The sequence below is a fragment of the Caenorhabditis remanei genome, chromosome I (assembly GCF_010183535.1).
Source record: "Caenorhabditis remanei strain PX506 chromosome I, whole genome shotgun sequence".
In the NCBI taxonomy this organism is placed as follows: domain Eukaryota; kingdom Metazoa; phylum Nematoda; class Chromadorea; order Rhabditida; family Rhabditidae; genus Caenorhabditis; species Caenorhabditis remanei.
The window spans coordinates 301,733-312,653 of NC_071328.1; positions in this window are offsets into that span (position 1 = coordinate 301,733).

Genomic DNA, 10,921 nt, shown 5'->3' on the forward strand with positions numbered 1-10,921 from the left:
CAGGAGGGATACTGTAGTTCCCTTAAGATTCTCAAATTCTAGATAACAAAGGTACAGTGATCTGGGTCTCAGATAGCTCCGAAATCATCTAGGATACTGTAGCTATTGTACCCTTAAAGATGTCTGTCTGTGTTCGACACTGTCCGGATGTCCGCATCTAGCTACTACCTAGACTGTGTGTGTCTGTCCCAATGAGACTACATAACAAAGGTACAGTAGTCTCCGGAATTACTGTAAGTCATGATGTAACTATTGTATCCTTAAAGAAGTCTGTCTGTCTTTGACGCTGTCCGGATGTCCGTCTCTAGACTGTCTGTGTGTCTGTCAGTCATAAAGGGATTACTGTACTTCTTGCTAGACTAAAAACTCACATCGAATCAAAGGATTCATCTCCAGATCCATCATCCTCCTCGTCCTCCTCCATTCTAACTTCAGAAGTCGTCGGGGGAGCTTCCACTTCTGGAGTCACTTCCTTCACAACTTCAGGTTCCGGAGCAGGCAATTCCTCCTCTTTCTTCACCTTCTCTCCACTCTCCTCAGGCATTTTCCCATCGGCAAAGTATTTGATGAAGAATCGTTCGCCGAGAATCTCTTTGAGGTAGAACGTACGATGGAATCGGTGGCCCGCAGCCAAGTGGTTCGTGAGTTTATGTGATCGGAGGGAGGCGTACGTCTTGGCACGGTGTCCACATGTTGTACACATGAATTTGTGAGAAGCGGCGAATGCGGATTTCTGGAAATAAGAAGATTGTTTAAGAGGGGCTTATTAGATCCAAAAGATTAAGGATTGAGCTAACAGATCTAGGATCGACTACAGTAACGAATGGGATCCTAGATCCAGGATCAAGCTACAGTAACCAATAGGATTCCTAAGATCCTAGACTAAGGATCGACTACAGTAAGCAATAGGCTCCCTCAGATCTTAGATCCAGGATCAAGCTACAGTAACTAATAGGATCCCTAAGATCCAGCATTGACATGATCTAGGATCGACATGATCCAGGATCAAGCTACAGTAACCAATAGGATCCCTACGATCCTAAATCCCGGATCGACTACAGTAAGATCCCCAATATCCTTGTAACTCACCGCTCCATGAACTTTCGTCTTGTGGACGATCAATTGAGTCATTGAGACCGTCTGGAAGTCGCATTCCGCAATGTTGCACTTTTTGTAGGTCACATTGTCTTGTTGCACTTTTGTGTGCGTCTTGATTTGGGCCTGCAAAAACTCGATTTTCAGCCAAGTTTTTGACAATTTTCACTCAAAAATTAATTAATTAATTACCTGTCGCATCATGTGAACTCTCTTCTCCTCCTGCGCCTTCTTCTTCTCCTCCAACTGCTTCTTCTCCTCCTCCACATTCAACTTTCTCTTCTTTCCAGTTCCCTCCTGCTTCTTAATCTTCTTCTTCTCCTCCACAACCTCTTCCGTCTTCTTAACATTCTGATGGCTCTTCACCTCTTTAACTCGTTCTCCGGCTCCCCGTTTTCCCACAACTTTACAGTACTTTGGTGGCCACGGTAGAGTGGCGTCCTTGTGAAGAATAAAGTGTTTGGGCAGGAATCCCGGCTTGCGACACATGAAATGACACTTTTCGACGGGACACATAAAGCCTTCGCGTAGGCGATGTCCTCCAAAATGGCGATTGAGACGAGCCGTCGAGGTGCATGTGTACGGGCATCTGGGGCACCGTTTACGCTTCTTCATCGTCTGCTGCTTCTTTTTCTGTGGTGGCGGTGCAGCTGCCGGTGTCTTCTTCTTGTGGCTCTTCTTTTTAGTCACAGTAGAGGTAGAAGGTTCCGGCTCTGGGCTCGACTCCGCTCTCAGAGGTGGCGGGGTGACCGAAGACGCTGAAGAGGTTGGCAGAGAGCCTCCAGAAGTTTCCATAAGCTCCAATTTCGGAATCTTCTTGGCATATGGCCCACGTGGTCCACGCGACTTCTGCTCCAACTTCTTCTGTGTCGGTTTCGCGGATCGATTCGACTTCCGAACGGGGAGCTCTGGTTCCGGGGATTCTGAAACCTCACGCTCCAACACTGGCGGCCCATCATCGTCTTCATCTTGACGGTCGAGAAAGGGTGGCCCACCGTCTTCCAATGCGACCTCTTCTAGTTCACCGGGCTCCGGCGCTGTCACCTCAGCGACTTCGACCTCAAGTTGTGGAGCGGACGTCGATGAGGTTGATTCCAAAGAAGTGTTCATTGCTGATGCTCCATTCGCTGCTGCTCCATTACTTGTTCCATTGACAACAGAAGCGGCTCCAGGAGACGTCGAAGCCGTCGATACCTTAACCGCCGGACTAATTTGTGGACTGAGCACTCCGAATTGCTTGTGCACATTGTTGTGATGAGTCAGTGATTTCAGTGTGCTCGCCGAGAAATCGCACAGTTCGCAGGCAAACTTCCGGATTTCTCCAGTGTGCATTTTGTTGTGATTCGCCAGGCTTGACTTTGATTCGTAACGGGATGGACACTTCGCGCACGCGTATGGTCCGGAATTCTGGAAATAGTGGAGTTAGACGGAAGTAGGGAGTTTATCTCATATTTCGTAGATTTTGAAGCTAAAGCTCAAGTTTTTCTGCACAATTCTCTTGAAAAATAACTAAAATTCAGTCTATAACCTAGACATATGGATTCCTAGGCCGTATTAGTTCGACCCAGTTCTTACAATTACGCTCCTCCGAAATGCCCTTGAAAAGCGTCTCTTTCTCTCTGAATCTCCCAGTTTCGCACACAATTTTCTTCGGTTTCAGTAGAGCGCGGTTGTAAGAAGCATGCCGACCTAATATATCAAATCAAAAACTTACAGCATCACTCATTTTCTATAAGAATAATCCCTAGCTGCTAGACGACTCCAAATAAAAAGCTTGTGCTCACTTTGAGCTCAAGACTCCGCCCCTTTCTCTATTTCTTTGCTCTCTCGACAAGGCCACGCCCCCTACGTACCTCAACCCAACTGCCAATCGTATCCTGTTGATAGTTCTGAAAGACTGCGGTGCTTCGTCTCGTCCGTCTCTTACTCAACGCATCATCATCATCGTCTACATACTCTGTCATCGAGTCATCCGTCGTCACATTCAACTGCTGCATCATCTCATCGTCCTCGTCAAAATCATCCATATCCACATCGTCGTAATCATCTCCACCTCCACCCGAACGACGACTCTTCTTCTGATTGTTACCGTGAGCGGCGGCGACGACGTCGAGACGAAACTTCTTTCGTTTCGAGCGACGCAGGTTGTCAGATTCTGCTTGATCGGACATTCTGTTTAGCGGATGTCCTGTAAAGAGAGTTGGTTAAAATGAGAAATTTTGAAGAGAAACTGAAAAAGAAAGAGAAGAGGAGAACAAGGGGATTATTGTAAAAGAATCGTCAAAAGTCTAGGACTACAGTAACAATAAAACCTCGCTCTGTTGAGAATTGGTGACTTTAATAGTAATGGAGCGCGGTGTAGGTTACTAGGTCTCATCGACAGTCGACTGAAGCAAGACCTACCTGAATTACTGTAACTACCAAAGACTACAGTACCCTTTTTTTGATGCTCCGCTACCTGATTTTGAAGCTCCAGGGACTACAGTCGCCCTTGGCTTAACTTCTTCTCATTCTAATTAGACCAAGGGAAACAGAAAAATAAGAGCAGAATACGTCAAAAAAGGAAAGATTGGAAAGGAGGGATTACCGTAGAAAGAGTACTGTAGGAGAATCGTCAAAAGTCTATGACTATTGTAACAATGAAACCTCACTCTATTGAGCACCGTTTAAATTACCGAAGTCAAAGTTAGGCCATACGGAATGCTAGTCATAAGAAACAGCGTAAACGCGATCTAGGCCTTCCTGGATTACTGTAGCTCCCACAGACTACAGTACCCCTCTTAAGCTTAAAGTGGGCGGTCCGCTACCAGCTTTTGAAGCTCAATCGCCCTTGTTTTAATCCGTTACCTCTTCTAATTAGACCACCACCACTAATTTGTCAGCTGCATATATCCATCTTTTCCTCTATAAAAAGGAAGCCGTCTGCTACGAACAGCATGGAGAAGGGCGATCGAAGAAAAGGAGCGGATGGAGAGTAGTGGAAGAACAGAAGAAGGTCTCTGCGTCTCTTCCTCTTCAACACTCTCTCATTCTACATTCCCCTCCTTTTCAAACACAACCAACGTGTGTTTTCATCTCTCTTTCTCTCGCTCTCTCTCCATCTGTCTCTCCCTCTTTTCTATCGGGGGGTGAGGAGGTTGAACATATATCGATCCGAACTTGATTATGGGGGGACCAAGAGATTGAGAGGGTACGAGAGAAAATGGCCGGAGAGAGAGTGTGTAGGACTGAGAGTTTTAGGCGGAGAGCAGAAAACGAAGGCAAATGAAAAACTAAAGAAAAGCGGAAGGGGAAGTCGAAGAAAGTCGGGTCAACGAGTTCTGGGGTCTACTGTAACTCGGATAGCGCTGGAAGTGGGCGGGGACTCATTCCCTAGAGCTAATGAGGGCGGAGTCAGATCTAAAACTGGGCGGAGTCTAATCTCCTCAAAAAGCGTCAGACACGGAGAACCAAAAAACCGACTTTCCCCCTCTATCCATAACCGTCCAATTAACGGGGTCACTCATCTCATTCCCAGAGATCTCCCGTCTAGATATGACTCCCTACACACACCTGTCTTAAAATGGGCGGAGCTTGGGAAATACATTTTGCATATCCGAGCGACACGACCTCCATCATTGAGAAATGAAGCAGATGGTCTAATCGACTAGAGTGAGAAACGCCGGAAGGCGGTGAAAAAGGGGCGGAGCTAGGAAGAGCGCGAAAACTTTGCGCGTAATTCGGAAGATCAAAACTTTCAGATTTCTGAATTTCAGAAAGTCTCAAGACTTGTGGACTGCCCGAAGTCGAACCAAATATCCAACTTATAATTTGAGCGGGGCTCAGCCGAATAACAAAGGCTCCCATATGCTCCGCCCTCCTATGCGATAGAGCGTACATTAATCACTACAGATGAAAGAGTGATAAAAGTGACAAAACCTCCGACCATATTTGCTCATACACTCATTTCTAATGATTGTGGTGGGGAGGCGAACACAACGGAGACAGGCGCCGCCGCTGGCCGCAGGCAGAACGGGCGGCATGAAGGTATCTGGAGACATTTGGATATTCAGACAGACAGACGTCTAGATGATCGAAAATTCCGAAATTTCTATGCTTTTGCGCCAAAAACTGCGTAATCTTCCAAATTAGAGTCAAAATTAAGGGAAAAGACGAAGAGAGAGACTCAGAAGAAGCAGAAGAAGAAGACAGAGGTGAGGGCTCTGCAAGTGGGAAGAGCAAAAGTGCAGATAAAGGGCACACGGCTGAAAGTTCAATTAGAGAATGGATGAGACTTTGGAAACGATTCTGATAGGGGGTCGATAGCCTAGAAACTCAGAACTGAAGTTTCTAGGCCAAGAGTTGAGTATTGACTCGGAAGTCATGATATTCAGTCAAAATCTTTAAAATTTGAAGAATTTTCAAAGTTTTTCTCTAGAATCCCTAAATTTCAGATTGTTCGACTTCACTATAACAGTTTTCGCCGAAAAAAATCAATTTGACACCGAAACCATCATCGATTTGAAAATTTTCGAATCAGAAACTTCGAGATTCTTCCGGAATCAAGAAATATACTTAAAAACTGAGCGAAGAGCTCAAAAAAGAGCCAATAAATGCTCAAAAACCCCCATTTCCTGAAAAGACCCTCAAAACTCCAAATTTCAGATCTAGAACTCACTTGACTGTTCACCATATCAGTTTTCGCCGAAAAAATCGATATGACACTGAAATGATCACCAAAATAGAGATTTTTGCCTGGAAATCTCAAAAATCTTCGAATCAGGTGATTTATCGTCGAGATTCTTCCGAAATCACAAAATATACCTAAAAACTAAGCGTAGCGCACCCCGATTTCATGAAAAGTGCCAAGAAAAGCATAATTTTGTGCTAAAACTATTCAAGATTCGAGAAATCGAAGACTTTCGAGTTCTGAATTGGTTCCAGACCACCGAAACGCCGGATGCCCTTCTAGAAGTTCTAGAACTTTCAGATTGCGAGGAATGACTCATTCTATCAACTTCTATCTTCCAAAACTGGCAAAAAGGGTCTTAAAGTCGGAAATTGATTGAACAGAGATTTCAGGTCTTGGTCTTGGAGCCTAAAACTCAGGCTCCAAGACTTTGAGATTCTCAGTTTCGACGCCAGAAGAGGTGTCGTCCGAATCCGAGCCCTCATGCTCCTCCCCCTTTTTAACCCTACTAATCTAGACCAAACACGGGAGGACAGTCACAGGTCTTCAACAACAAAAAAAACTAAAACCACCCCATCCTCATTCTCTCCAAAAGCACAGAGAGAAGACTCCACATACAACACCGAAAAGTGACAGACCCGAGTGGTGAGGGTATGAGACGAAATAGTATCGCCGGGTGCGGAGAGCGGCCAGTGAATCAATAGAACACTGGGAGAGTGAAGAGAATCAGACAAGACAACGCATCATTTTCTTCAAACGGGACGAAAGAAAAACGAAGATGAAGAAGAGAAACGAAGAAGAAAGTGGGCGGAGTCCTGGGGCGTTGACGGACACGATGGAATGGAAGAGAGTAGGAAGATGAATGTGAACGACCGAATGAATCAGGGGCAATGATGGAAATGACTGGGAAACAAAAAATATTTGTGTGGGAAGTCATAACGACATCATCTAGAATTCCGTTAGGGTCATCAGCACGATCAGAGTTACCGTAATGTACGGTATCCCTTTAGGTGCCACCAGACCTCAGATTCTTAAGACCTTTGTCGTCAGCCTTGCGGCTATACCACTTGAAGGGTACGATGTGCTAAAACTGTCCAAGATTTGGGAAATTGAAGACTTTCGAGTCCTGAATTGGTTCCAGACCATCGAAATGCTTCTGGAACATTCAGATTCCGAGAAATGACTCATTCTCTCAACTTCTGTCTTTCAAACTGACAAAATGGGTCTCAAAGTTGGAAACTGAGCCGAAACACCTATTAGAAATAAGTTTCAGGCTCCAAGACTTTGAGATTCTCAGTTTCGACACAAGAGCTTCGTGCCGATTCTTGAAGTTTTGCGTATCTGTATGTCCCAACCGACGTCAGCTTGAAAGCGCAACACTGAAACTGTCGGTTACAGGCAATTTCGCACCGATGACATGGAGATACTGTAATTCAGGGCTTGGAGCAGCTTCCAGGTGGTAGCTAAACCATAGAGCCATCATTCTGGCGCCACTGCTCAAGGTCCGGTTTATCAAGCAATGGATCCTTAGGACATCAACCGAAAAGGAGATTCTGGCAGCATTGACCAAGAATCTGGATTCAGAAACTTCCCATTGCTCTAGAATAGCCTAACTTTCAAATCAGGTGAGCTAGCGTCGAAATTCTTCAGGAATCAAGAAATGTAGCGATAGACTAAGCGTACCGCTCAAAAAAGTCCAAAAATGCTCATGAAACCGCGATTTCAAAGAAAGTGCCTAGAAACGCATAGTTTTGTGTTTCTAGAACTTTCAGATTCCGAGGAATGACTCATTCTTTAAACTTCGATGTCCCCAAAACCGGGTCTGAAGACTATGAGCTCCTCAAAAAACTGGAAGGGCTAGCGAATGCTACAGTCCCCATTCCTCAGGGCCTCGATGAGTTCATATTAGCACAGCACGCTTCTTACAACCGCGCTCTACCGAAACCGAAGAAAATAGTGTGCGAAATTGAGAGACTCAGAGAAAAAGAGACAGTTTTCAAGGGCATTTCGGTGGAGCGCAGTTGTAAGAACTATGCTGAGCTAATATCACACGTCGAATCTCATTTCATGATTTTCAGCCAATTAACCCAAAACCGCTAATTAAGTTATTTACTCCCGGCGCATTAGAACTTCATAGTTTTCCGATAGCAATCTTGTTCTTCTTCTTTCGCTCATTCCTTCAATTCGTTGAGAACAAGAGTGTAATAAAGAAGGAATGGTCACATCTATTATTCCCAAAAAAAAGAAAGAAAGAGAAACCCATTTACTGTCAAAAAATAAAACTTATGATTTTGAGAGAAAGTGATAAATCGATATTGATAAATGAGAACTTTTCGCCCAAGTCAATGTGTGACTGAAACTTGCTTAGAGACCACCCATAGAGACATAGATCAATGGCTAAACGACACTTTCGCTGTGTCTTGGGATCAGGTGACGTCTAGGAGACGTTTTTCAGGTAAAAAAGATTCTTACAGGTAAAAAAAACACTATATGACTTTCTACAATTTGTTATGAATTCCTGATCGGAAGAACCTTATTTTTCGGGAATTTGAAGAAAATGCGATCGTATACCGTATGTCGGGCGAAAAATTTCGATTTTTTGAGTAATTTTCGAGTAAGAAAGCTGGAGACTGCGCGTAAGTCTCAAAAACCTTAAAATTTGAAGAAAAAGAGCTTGGAACCGTTTTAAGCCTTATTTTTGGGCGAAATACTCAGATTTTTTAAAGTAATTTTCGAGTAAGTTGAGCCAATTCAAACATTTTAAGCCGAAATTCAGTCAAAATCGAAAAAAAAAACACAAGAACCAATCTATAAATCTACAGTACTCGATGAATTCGCACATTCTGCGGCCGCGTAGCCGAGAATCGATAATTCACAATGTGAAGAGGCATATTGAATTTTCATTATCTTACTATTATAGTGAGTGCAATGGGAAGTAATTATAGTGAGACTATTATCAAGAGACGATGATATGAAGAGAAAAACCGATAGATATTGAATTTTCGAATGGAAATCGGAAAAATGAGAAATTTGATGAACCTGATGAAATTTCGAGTAATTTTCTTATAGAAACACATAAAAAACCACCCAATTCTTACCAAAAATGACAAAAAATGAGCAAAAACTTCAAAATAACGATGAGAGCGAAGAGGAAAAGAACTAAATTTCCAAAAAGTCGGGAGAAATGACGAACGTTTTTCTCCACGTGGCGAAAAACTCCGTGAAGATTTTTTTGAATCGCCACGTGGATTTCGAGACTTTTTTCTTTTTAAAAAAGATTTTTTACTAATTTTTATAAATTCCTGATCGTTAGAACCCAATTGGCTGCTATAAACAGATATAAGCTGGAACTCGGTGTGCCGGGGCTTAAAAACCTCGAACATTTGAAGAAAAAGCGGTTTTAGCCTTATTTTGGACGGAAATTTTTTAGATTTTTGAGTAATTTTTGTTATTCCGAGTCACGCCAGACAAGCTAATCGTGACATTTTGCACCGGAACTCATGACCAGTTTATTCTAGACGGGACCGCCCGAATCACAATTTTCTCAGTTTTTGGCAGGGATTTAATGGCGATCGGTCGTCTTTCAAGACTTTGAGCATTCTGATTACAGAGAATAGCTCTTTCTGAAAAATTAAGTTCCTAATTCCCTCCACATGGCTTCGGGAATCGAAGGCGTCTGCCGCTAAGTATGAGACAGGAGACATTGTGATAGCGCTCAGACGAATGTCAGCAACACTAATGATGATTAATATGAAAAAGTTATCGATTTTGTCGCTAAAATCCGTTTTCGGATTCGGATAACAGGTCGAAATCCCGGTTCTACATCAAAATTCGAGATACAACGCCAAGTTTCTCAGAAATGCATCTAGATGGCACCTAGATGGTTTCAGCTGATTTTTATACTGAACTCTGAGAAAACCTCTATAATTTTAGATTTCACTGCGACAATCTATCAATTTTGGAGATTCTTGAGTAATCAGACATTTCTGCCTTTGAATTGCGTCTCCAGGCATCCAAAATTGAGGTAATACATCAGAAAAGCTAGAACTAGACCAAGTGACTATTTTGAGGAAAACTTATATGAAAAAAGTTCGGAATCTTCGATTTTATCGCTGAAAATCGATCAAATACAACGATTCTCAAGCTACTCTGTGCGAAACTTGTGGAGATTACAGAAAATGAACCGGGTGTAGCTACACTCACAGTTTTCCGATAGTCGGAATCTGCCTAAAAGGTTTCAGCTGATTTTCATACTGAATTTTTAGAAAAACTATAAATTTTGATTTCACTATGAAAATCTATCAATTTTGGAGATTCTCGAGTAGAATTTGCCCGCTTTCCGATTCTTCTACATGGAAGTGAGTCTATAGCATCTACTACATCCCTCTACGTACCGAAAGCCTAGAACTTGGTGAAATTTGGTAGATTCTTACTTTCCGACGCTCTGAACCTAAAAATTATGATGACTACCTTCAAACTATACTAGAAATCTAGGAATCTAGGCATTCCAGAATTCCAGAATCCCAGCGTCGGAAAGAGAAGAAAACTTAAGTTTTTCCGGGATTCTGAATCCCGCAGAGTAGCGGCACAAGCGTTCAGATTTCTGAACTTGGAAACTACCAGTGACACAGATTCGCAAATGAAGGTCTCTAACGTCTTCTGGCGGCGTTGGGATTTGGGAGACTAGGAGGCGCGCCGACAGCTCACCTGGCAGCACACTACGGTAAAAGATATCGAAAATATGAAAACATGGGACGATCCCTCATTCAGTCTTCTTCTTCTTCGTTTTTCGATTCATTCTTCGATGACAGAGAGAGAGAGACACTCACATACACACAACACGGAGACTAAACACTGCGTCCCCCGTACACACACTCTCATACACTCACACACTATTCCGCCTTCTTTTCTTCATTGGGAGGGGAGAAAAGAAGGGGAGGACCCCTACGGGTTCTCTTCCTCTCTCCTCATGGTCTCTAACTGTGTGAGGCAGACGGCGAGAGTCAGTGGTGAGAGTGTGTGAGAGCGAGAGGGAGCAGAGAAAACGAGGGACGAAAAAGTGGGCGGAGTCTATGAGAATTATGGAGAGTGGTACGGTCTGGAACGTTTGGGAGCTCGAGGAAATTGAGGAAATGAGAAGTGATGCTGAAAATTTTC